The 10,890-nt window shown below is 53.1% G+C and overlaps 1 long non-coding RNA gene across 1 annotated transcript; it reads left to right on the top strand.

Moving 5' to 3' along the window:
* Window positions 1-287: 287 nt before the first annotated feature.
* On the top strand, window positions 288-6,855 carry LOC150005601 (uncharacterized). Its single transcript, XR_016511679.1, has 3 exons — window positions 288-494; window positions 1,414-1,550; window positions 6,534-6,855. It is a non-coding gene; the product is annotated as an uncharacterized LOC150005601 (long non-coding RNA).
* The last annotated feature ends 4,035 nt before the right edge of the window (window positions 6,856-10,890 follow it).

Raw genomic sequence — 10,890 nt, 5'->3', positions numbered from 1 at the left:
GAATGTGCTGGCCAGTGAGTGTGGCAGAGCCGGAAGGGGCTCTTCCCACCAGACCGCACCCAGGAACCGGAGCGGGTCTGCGGGGAGTCCAAGCTGCCAAGTGTGGCTGGTCCCCGGCTCTCGTCTGTGGCACACTTAGAACTGGCCAACGGACAGATTCCAGGGAGGGCGGCAGCCGTGTGGTGGGCCTGCGGGTGCGCGGTATTTTTAGTTATTCTGTCACAGGGACCCGGATGGAAAGACGAGAAACCACAGGGGCTGGCACGGGCCTCGGGATGAACTCATGAGCCTGGAATAGTGGAGCTGGGGCGCTCAGCTGTCCTCGCGGGGCCTCTGAGCGAACAGGCCGCAGAGGGCTGGCCCCTCCGCTGGGGCCCAGACTTGTGGAAGACACTGAATGAAAGGGCGTTTGAGCTAGAAAGAACCTTAATGGTTTTAGTCTAATCCCTCACTTCTCCTGATGGGGAGACTGAGGCTGAGGAGGGAGGTTTCAGGTGAGAGGCAGAGCCGGGTCCCAACCTAGGCCCCTCGGCCACTTGGCCGTGTCCTTTCCCCCACGCCCAGCCTGGCTGGCCCACCCGCCTCCTGTCCCACTGCCATGCCAGTCTCCGGGGCGTGGTGGCTGCGCGGTGTGGTGGCCGCGGGCTGTGGAGACGGTCCCTACCACAGGGGTTAGACGGCCCTGGGCTTGGGTTCGGGCTCGCCACTTATAAAATGACTGTAAACCCGCAGCTTTACATTTTCTGTGATGCTCATTTCTCAAATCAGGATGTTACAGCGTTTTGTGACGCTCCCAGGAGACAACACATGAACGTGGCTGCCACCATCTTGGGGGGATTTCTGAAGGAACGAGGTGTCCGGGGTGGTTAGGAGGCCCTGCTCCCCGCAGCCAGCCCTGCCTCCCTCGCTCCGAGCAGAAGCAGGCCCCGTGGCTGCGGCGAGGTGCCAGCACCCAGCACCGGGGCCCCAGGACACCTGCAGTGACCTCCGCCTCCTGGCCCGGAGCCATTCAGCATGGGCTGGTGACGTGGTTCTGGCCAATAAAATATGAAGGAAGGTCTTCCAGGGGCTTCCAGGGAGGTTCTTCCCTGGTTAAAAGGGAAAAAAGTCACAGGGAAAGCCACAGTCTTAGGCCAGTGCCGTGAAAATATGACAGCTGGGTCTATCACAGCTTTGGCATGAGGTGGGCCAGGTCGAGGGAACGGATGAATCACTGGGAGTGACGGTTCAGCGTCTCCTGAGGCCGGGCTCCGAGCCTCATGGGCAGGCCCTCAACACCACGCCAGGGCCTCGGGGGGACATGCCAGGGTCCCTCACGGTTCAGGTGTGGCCCCTACAGAGCCCTGCAGGGTGCCCCCCCGGACACCCAGCCCCACCCTGGTCTCTGCCTCTCTGCCCCTCCACCTTTCCCAGCTGGACCCAGGCTAAGCAGGCCTGGAGAAGGAGCCCGTGGAGACATGGCTGACGGGGGTGACGAGACCGCTGATTCCCGCGTCAGCAAAGGTGGGGCCTCTGCTGTCCGTGGCTCCTCGCTTTGCCCAAAGGCCCAGGTGAGCAGGTGCGGTCTGAAGGCGGGGTACCCGGAAGGGGGGAAAGCCAGCGGTCACTGTGCACTCGGCCCTGGCCTTCAGGAGCACTGCCTCATCGGACCCTCACCGCGACGGTGTGAGGGTGATATCCCCATTTCACAGCTCGGGGGACTGAGGCTCCGAGCGTGGAAAGCATCCGCTCCACGCAGCAGTCTGGTCCTTTTACTTCCAAGGCCTGAGCTTGGCCCAGCGCCGGCTGCCCTCACACAGGGCTTGACCTGAACTCGTCACGGCTCCTGTTTAAGGGAGATCTTGCTGCACTTGGCTGTTTAGAAGAAACAAACATGGTCTATTCTGCACGCCTGCCCTGTGGGAGCAGCGAGGCTGCCGTGCCCCCTGGGGCTCCCGCTTCCGTGGGAGCCAGGAGAGCCTGTCATTCCGGGCTGGTTCCCGCCATCGTTCCGGGACAGCAGATGGTGGGCACAGCTTGAGTTTGTGCATGTAACTCTGGGTATGTGTGTGTGTGTCTGTCTGTCTGTCTGAGTGTAGCTAAAACCTGACTGGTGGCGTGTAAAACTAAAATAAAACGTGAACAGGTGTGTACTTACGTGGCTCAGTCCCGCATAAATCTGTGTGTCTGTGTGTCAGCGTGTCTGTGTGTGAGGCCTAAGTCTGTTTGTGTCCATGTTTCTGTCCGTCTGCTTGTCTGTGTGGGACTGAGGCCGCTGTCGCCGGAGCCCCACTGCTCGCAGGCCACGTGGGGAGGTCGGCGGCACCACCAGTCCCCTGGCCGGAACCTGCCGGGTCAGGCGCTGCGCTTTCCTCCCAGATGGGCCTGGGCAGGCCTGGGTGAGTCACACACTCTCAACCCCCTGTGGGCTGCAAGGCTTTCGTAAAGTTCCTCTCTGGGGACAGGAATGAACAGAACAAATCAGATTGAGTCTGCATGTCCCCAGGCCACCGCGCTGCATTCCTGGGGCATCAGGGCCACCAGAACTCAGCCACCTTCTTCCTGATGCAGGTGCTCAGCGTCAGAGGCCCCCTCCTCATCCGCCGTCCTCCTGTGGCTCCCGGCCCGGAGAGACCCCACCAAACTAGCGCTCTGAGGGCAGGGACCCAAGAGGGCCCACACGACCACTCTGTCTTCCAGTCTCCCAGCTGTCACTTGCTGGAGGACTCGAGCTGGTGCCTCCCCGGCTCTTGCCCTCTCATTTAAAGACCCCCAAACTGGACCTGTGCCTGAGGCCCAGGGTCCCCCTTCTTGGTAGGTTTCGAGCTCTCCTCTCCTCCCCTGAAGCCCCATGCCTTCTTCTCAGGCCTAGGAAGGCGTCCTGGGGTGCGGGAGGGTTACGCCTCTTGGTGTTGAGACCTTCACCTTGAGTCCCGTCTTCACCCCTCCCCAGCTGGGGCTCCCTGGGCCGTCCAGTGGCTCCCTGAGAGCCCCCTTCCGCATCGACCTGCTCCCTTAGCAGAGGAGGCTCACTCCGCTCTCAGGGCCCATTGTCCTGCCCACTCTGCTTCTCTTCCCTCAGATCGTGCCTTCCTTGAGATGGGTGATTCCCTAGCCATCTGCTTTTCTCCTCTCTTCATTCCGAAGGGACAGATGCTGTTTGAATGTGTTTGGAGTTTACTTTTGAAGTTACAACAGGTGTTCTTAGCTTAACCAAGTCTAACGTTAATCGGCATTAATCAGTGCGGGGCCCTCCTCCCTCCCTTTAAAAACTCCATTTACTCTCTCTCTCAACTTGCACGCAGTTGTGGCCAGGTATTTTAATTCTATTTTTTAAATACTGCAGGACGTTAGCGTCACTGCCTAAGGGAGTCTGTGTTCATTTAACTTTATTCATGTGCTTTCTGGTTTCTTTGTTTCTCATTTCTTCCTGGACTTCCGTCTTCCCGGCTGGGACTACCTTTCTTCTACCTGACGTGGGCCCTTTGGAATTTCCTGTGGCGCAGGGCTTGGTGTGGCAGGCGCTGTCACCCCTCCTTGTACGAAATGTCTTCATTTTGTCTTTATTCTTGAAAGATATTTTTGTTGAGTGTAGGATTCAAAGTCGGTGGTTATTTTCAGCAGGTCGAATTTTATCATCTTCTGGCTTTTATTGTTGCTTTGAGAGTGAGCTCTCAGCCCTAATTTGCTCCTGTGACTTGTCCGCCCAGCTGCAAAAGATGATCCCTTGTGGTCAAGGGTCACAACACTATACCGAAGTGTCGATTTCATTTCATTTACCCAGCATGGGAGCCGTTGTGATTCTTCACGGTGTGGATTGGTGTCTTTTATTAGTTCTCCAAAATGCTCAATCATTAACGCTTCAGATATCGCCTCTGCCACATTATCTCACGCTTCTCTCTCTAGGATTCCAAATATACACGTGACTTTTTCACTTCCTGTCCCTTGTGTTTTTCAACCTGAATTTTCCATCTTTTTGTTTTTCCATATTGTATTCCAGAAAGTTTCTTCTTCCCTCTCTTACAATTCACAGATGTTCTCCTCAGCTACCTACAAGCTGCTGTGGAACCTGTCCTGTTGTTTTTTTGTTCAATTATTGTTTGTTTGTTTTTAAATTCCTACAAGTTCTATTATGTTCTTTTTCAAACTGGCTGCATGACTTCTGAGAGGTTCCTGTTCCCCGAGGACACTTTCAGGTCTGCCTTTATTTTGATAAACATTGTCAGCAGAGTTGCCTCCTAGCCTGTTTCTTGCTCCTGGTCATTTCTGTAATAGCTTGCTTACCTGCGGCTGTTCTGCTCATCCTGTTTACAAAATCCCTTGGGGGACTCATTGGCCATCTGCGGGAAAGACTCCTTCCTGAGGCACTGGGACCGTGACTGAGCTCAAAGCTTCAGAGTTTCTGCCACAAGGGCTTTTCAATGCCCAGATTTTCATTCTGTCCCTCTCACTCCAAGACTCACTCAAAACCTGGGGTCTAGTTTTCTGGGCTCAGCAAATAACCTTGGGGCAAAAGCATCTGCGAATAAGTGTTCCCTCCTTTTTACTTGTGGGGGTTTCTTGCTGTCTTGAGATCTCTTTACTGCTTTTAGGAAGATACAGCTCATTTATATCAGAGTTCCTGTCAGTAGGAAAATTGATCCAAATAACCTGCCCACCAGTCTGGAAATCAGAAGTCCTTCTGAATTTTAGACTCGAGATTCTAAAATGTGCTCCACAGATTTTATACCAATTGCTGGGGGATCTTCTTAAAAACGTGTGTTTTGACTTAGCAGGTTGGGGTGGGGAGCATGACTTCGCCTCCTTGACAAGCCACAGAGGACGCCCCTGCTCCTGGTCCGTGGACCACTTCTCTGAGTAGCCAGGCGACAGAAACCTTTTTCCCAGAAAGCACGGGGAATCTCTACGTTTGTAAAACAGGACTTCTGAGTCACTTAAACAGGGGTGGTAAAATCGAGGCCCTTTCCTCTCTTTCCTCCTCATTCAGAGCCTATTGACTCAAATTTATACTTAATTTTAACAACCCCGGGAACGTGGTTCCCTGGGACAGAGGCAAACAATGAGAAGGGTATGGACTCTGGGTAGCGAGTTGGTGGGGGTGGCGTCTTCCACACACAGGGACGTAGATAACGTGGTCTCTGGTCCTTGAATGACCCTGGAGCTGCCTGTTCTGGCCGGAGCAGGCTCCAGTGTAAGAGCTAGCCTCCAGGCCTAAGAACTCACTATCTACAGCAGCAGCCTTCAAACATTGTGGTCTCAGGGAATCTTGACATCCTCCAAAATTATCAAAGAACCAGAGCTTTCAATATGTGGGTTATATCTATCGATATGGACTATATTGGAGATGAACACCGATAAGGTTTTAAAATATCTATTAATGAGTTTAAAATAATAATTACCGATTACATGTTAACAGAAGTAATATGTTTTTATGGAAACTACGTGTATATTTTGTACCCTGGCTGGTTTGGCTCAGTGGATTGAGCGTCGGCCTGCGAGCTAAGTGTCGCTGGTTCGATCTTCCAGTCAGGGCACATCAGAGAAGGAAAACTCTGACTCCAAAAAACCTCCGCTGCCTTGCGGCATACCTCTTCAGGGGAAAGGCTAAGGGAGTAAACCCCGACAGAAAATCCGGAGCCGGAGTCCCTAAGGCGGTTTGACGTTGTAGTCAACACCGGCAACTCCTGCGGCGCACCTGAAGCCAAGCTGTATTGACTCCATCTTTCCCTTGGACCCTTCAGCTGCGAAGAGAGGGGGTGTCTGCTGCATGGGCAACAGCAGACCCTCCATATCACCCTGTCCAGGCTCTGTAGCTTCATCTCAAGATGTCGATTCAACACGGGAGGAGACAGATACCGCGTCACTCCCGAGTCGGACTGCACAGCCATTCTCGGCGGTGCAGATAGACTCTTAAGAAGCTACACCATCGTCTCTCGAGACGGACGGCTGCCGACGACGACATGTATATTTTAGACTCACAAAATGTAATGAGCAGAGTGCCACTGTTTTACATGACAGCAGGCTCCTCGTACCGTCCTGCATGCCATCATCTGTGATATATATTTTTTTGGTGTAAGTATTTAAAAAACAGCTGACCTCACAACCGCATAGTTTAAAAAGAGAGGCATATTTTATTAGCCTTCTTTCAGATAATTGTGCATTTTCTTCTTCGACATTAATTAAATCCTTGATAAGGGATAGTTTTAAAAAAATAGTTGCAATGTGGAATCAGAATTCATATCAATAAACTTTTTATACTCTGTTACATTAAATGCATTGTTGTGTCTTGTGCTCTGAATGGATCTTTTATCCATGCCCCATTCTGTAGCATAACGCGTTTGTTGTTTAGAAAATATTGGTTCACTGAGTTATACAGAGCTTCCAAATGTTGACACATTTCATTATACAATATTTTTAAAAAACCCACACTCTCCTCTTTAACCACATCTCATTAGTCTTGAAGTACTGGGAGGGGGTCAAGCTTAAGGTGGCAGATACAAATTTTCCAAATTTGAATTTTCCCTTGAAAACTCGAATGTTCTCCTTGGCAACAGGTACTGTGAGCTGTTTTCCTTGGAATGACAAGCTCGCTTCGTTCATTTTTGCGGAAATGTTTGCTGAGCACCTGAATCAGAATAAGCATCCCTCGCCTGTCGGTTGCTCTTCTCACGTGAAAATGATGTTCCTTAAAAACTGCAGCTCGTTCAGCTTGCACCTGTCCCACACAGGCTTGTCTTCCCACGGCCGTCGCAGTTAAAGATTGAGAGGCGCCAACCTCGGTGATTCCTGCGGCTTCATCACGGACGACCCGCGGGGAGCTGGCTGTTTGCTCTTTCCCTGCGTGTGCAGGGCAGCCAAGGGCACGGTCGCTGGGTGACGGCCATTGGCCCGCCCTCACTTCTGTGCGTCAGGACAAACGTCAGCACAGCGAGGAAGGCAGAACAGCTCAGGACTAGTACGACGATAATTTTGATTTCAAGGACCCCCGGAAGCGTTTTGGGGTTGCCTAGGGACTCAAGGACCACAATTTGAGAGGCGCTGATCAAGATTCTGTAAATGATGGTCACTCCTGCCATAAAATATCCCGTCCCCATTTGAACCAATGAAATAGAACTGCATATTCATTCCTACATGGAATTTTTCCAAGGCAAATTTAATATGTTAAAATTTTTTAAAGTTGTGGGACAATAATATTTTATGTCATATAACATTATCACATTTATGTTAAAAATACATGGGATATATGATACACACCATGCTATTAATAGTTTCTTCTTAGAAGCTTCCAGTGCTAATTATATATGTATTTGAATCCATTATGATAATGCATTCACATGTCGTATCATTCAATGACTAAGCCATCTTTTAAGATGAAGCAAAGAGGAGGAAAGAGCGCATTACCTCAGCTCAATGCCACCTTCCTCAGGCCCAGCCCAGTCCCTGCTTTTGTGCCTTCGGGAGGAGCGAGGTGGCCCAGGGGTCGGGGTGGGTACGGAGCTGGTCTCCTAGCAGCGTCCCTCCTGCGAGGGGGGGCCTCTATGAGTCCAGGGGACGGAGCCCTGCTTCCCAGGCGGATGAACAGCCTGGTTTTTCTCACTTTGGGGTGGGTGGGTGAAGAACGGGTTGCTTTCCCCCTCCTTGTGGAAAACATTTGTAAAACCTGTAGGGACAGCAGGTGAAGGAAGCCTCCTGCGTCAGGCGGCTGTGGAGGACTGGGCGTGGGGGGTGGGGCAGGGTAGGGGCTGGAAAAGGCAGACTGAGTTCCTGGCACCTGGGGACGAGCCGAGAGCAGGCCTGGAAGGAAATTCCATTCCCAGGTGGCGCTCCATGCCCGAAGGGGCCTCAGCGACTCCAGGTGCAGGGGCGTCCTGACCCCGCTCCTGCAGGCTGATGAAGCCCTGGAGAACCGAGTTAACCTCCCCAACTCCCGGCCTCAGGGTCCGTCCGTGGGGACACAGCATCACTCTCAGAGCGGCGCTGGTAACTGGCAAAGGAGGTCACAGGTGGGACCTCCAGGCAGAGTTTTGCACATGGCGGACACTCATTAAACGCCAGTTTCAGCGCATGAAGGAAAGGTGCCAGCCAGGCAACCTCGGGGCGAGAGGCCCACGGCGGTGCTGTCATTGATGGGTCACCTGGGGAAGTCTGGCCAGCAGGAGCGGGGGACACTGGCAGGTGCTGGGGCTCGGACCAGAATGAAAGGGGGGTGGCCGGAGCCAACCAGAGCAGGAGGGGGGTCGTCAGGCAAGAGCTGAGGCCCAGGACAGAGGCCAACTCTTGGCTCGCAGCCCGTCCAGGAGGGGGCCGGCGGGCGGGCCGGGCCCAGGCAGGTGCCCACCCACTCGTGCTGCCGCGTCCACAGTGCCACCCCCACTTGAAGGTAGGAATACAGCATCCTTCCCATTCCCAGCCCTCCGCCCAGGGCCTGTACGGATTCCAGAAGGAGGCGCCTGTGAAGGACCGCCACGTCTCCACCCTGTGGGGTCACAGTCCTACCACATGCCGAGGCCTGGGCATTGGGCGCAGCTCCTGAGCATCCTTCAGCCTCAGACCCAGACGCGGCCGGAGGACAGGGCTGGGCTGCCCACTCCTGCTCAGGGCCGCCCGCCCACAGGGCTGAGTCTCCCAGAGGGGAGCCGACCTCAAGGCACAGGCGGTAGTTGGGCAAAACCTAGGAACTTAGCCTTAGTGGACTGTGTGCTATGAGGGTAACCAAGACGTGGGAGCCGCAAGCCCTGCTTACATTGAGGTGGGGAGGCGATATCCCCACCCATCGGAAAATGCGTGTGTAGATCGTACAGATGGTACAAACCAGGGTGCCAAGGGTGCGTGTTTCCTCTTCCGTTTATTCATCTTTCACTCAGCATCTGTTCTCAGACGCCAGGGAAAGCACAACTCTGGCTACTAAAATTAAAAATTTGTGGGTGAGAAGGGTGAAGCGATTAAGCAAAGAAAGAAAAAAAGAGAAGGGCCCACAGACACGGACCACAGTGGGGTGGCGACCAGAGGGAAAGAGGGCGGGGCAGGTAGCGGGGGGCAAAGGGGGGACGGATGGTGACGGGAGGAGACTGGACTGGGGCAGTGAGCACACAGTACCATACACAGATGACGTGTTACAGAATCATACACCTGAGACCTGCGTAATTTCACTAACTCACGTCACCCCCATACATTCAATAAAAAAATCCGTGCGGCAAAACTAAACAAGGAAGAAGTAATACATAAAATTAAACAACGAACTGAGAAAAAATTTACAATCTGTATGAAAACTAATCTCCTTAAAATACAAAGGACGTCTGCAAATCCGTATGAAAGTGAAAAATAACCCAACATAAAACAGGCAAAGGACTATGGAACAAGGCAGTTCATAAAAAGACATGCCAGTAATTACTAAAAAATGTTTTTAAAATACTACTTCACCGGTAATTAAAATAGTTCCAGTTAGAACAGTGAATGATGTTTTTCAGACTCATAAAAATTACCCTTTGATTACCCCTCGGGTGGTAAGAGTTTCTAGAAAAACACGCTCAGACACGGTGCCTAGCAATTGAATTGGTTGCCACCTTTTTGGAGAGTATGTGACAAAGCCCGAATATCTTTCCTGTGTCCTAACAGGTTCCTCTCCAGGAATTTATCCTGTAGCTACCACCGCACAGAACAGAACGCTGCCGATAAGGAGGACTGTCCATGCAGCTTTGTTTTAAATGTCAAGGAAAACAGCAACGTCAATATTGAAGAATGCAGGGTTGTGTAAGTGCCTTCTCTGTGATTGGGTGACCGCGTAGCCCGCGTTCGCTGGAAGGACGCGGTAGAGCTTTGCGGCCTGGCCTGCAGACCCGTTGAAGAGCCTGAGAACGAGCCGAGGCGAAGCCCGGGACAGCGGGCGTCCCTGGACCCCACGCGCGTGTGTGTGCGCACCGGCATGGAAATGCCTCCGAGGAGTGGGCCTGGGAAGAGACAGGGTGTATGGTTTCTTTTTGGCTTAATTCCCTTCTGGAATCATTTTCTAACCCAGTCTGACGTGGGTGCAGAGCACCTGCTTTGTGCCCAGTGCTCTTTTAGCCCCTGTGAGAACAGTGGTGAAGGTCACATGCGCTGACCTTGAGTGGCCGCACACAGTTAAGACAGAGCAGCGGAAACAGGTTGGGTACAGCGTGTAAAGAGAGACTGAGTGCACACAGCCTTCCAGGAGGAGAAGGGGACGGGAAGCCCCCGTTTTGGAGGAGCGGATGTGTGAGCTGAGGTCGGAAGGTTAGTAGGGGCAGGCAGTGAACCCCGGGCTGAAAGAAGGAGCCCAGGGCATGGAGACCTGCAAGTAGGGTGCTTGGGGGCCCCGGGGGCCTGCCTGGCTGAGGCACACAGTGAGGGGCCACAGCAGGCTGGGCAGCCGCCGCCGCCTGCAGCAGGAGACCTGAAGGAGTCATATGAATGGGGCTGCAGTCCAAGTGGGGGCCTCTTGGAGGAAGAAGTTTCTGGCTGCTTCTGGAACTTTCTAGGATTGTTTGAGCAAGATCCCAAACTCCATCTTCTTGGTTTGCTTTAAAAAAAAAAATTTTTTTTTTCTAGGATGGGGAATGTGTGAAGGGCTGAGAAGAAGGAGCCAGAAGCTGAGAACTTTGAAGAGGATGTGTTTTCCCAGCTGACTCCATGCTGCCGCAGGTGAAAATTGCCGCGAGTGTGCGCTCTTGGGGGCACTCCTAACAGCTCCCCCAGGGGCCTGGCTGTGAAGGCTGAGGAGAGTTTTCTCCACAGCCCTCCAGGAACTCCCCGCCACCCCCCCACCCCCCAAAAAACAGCCACGTGGCTTCCTGAGGCCAACCCTGTGACACCGCCCCCCCCCCCCCCGCCAGCCACAGAGAAAGGATGGTCAACAGAGGAGCAGGCAACATGCTTCCAAACGTGTGGTTCCTT

The sequence above is a fragment of the Furipterus horrens genome, unplaced genomic scaffold (genome assembly GCF_987537825.1).
Source record: "Furipterus horrens unplaced genomic scaffold, mFurHor1.1.pri manual_scaffold_6, whole genome shotgun sequence".
In the NCBI taxonomy this organism is placed as follows: domain Eukaryota; kingdom Metazoa; phylum Chordata; class Mammalia; order Chiroptera; family Furipteridae; genus Furipterus; species Furipterus horrens.
This window is presented reverse-complemented; position numbering and strand designations above follow the sequence as displayed.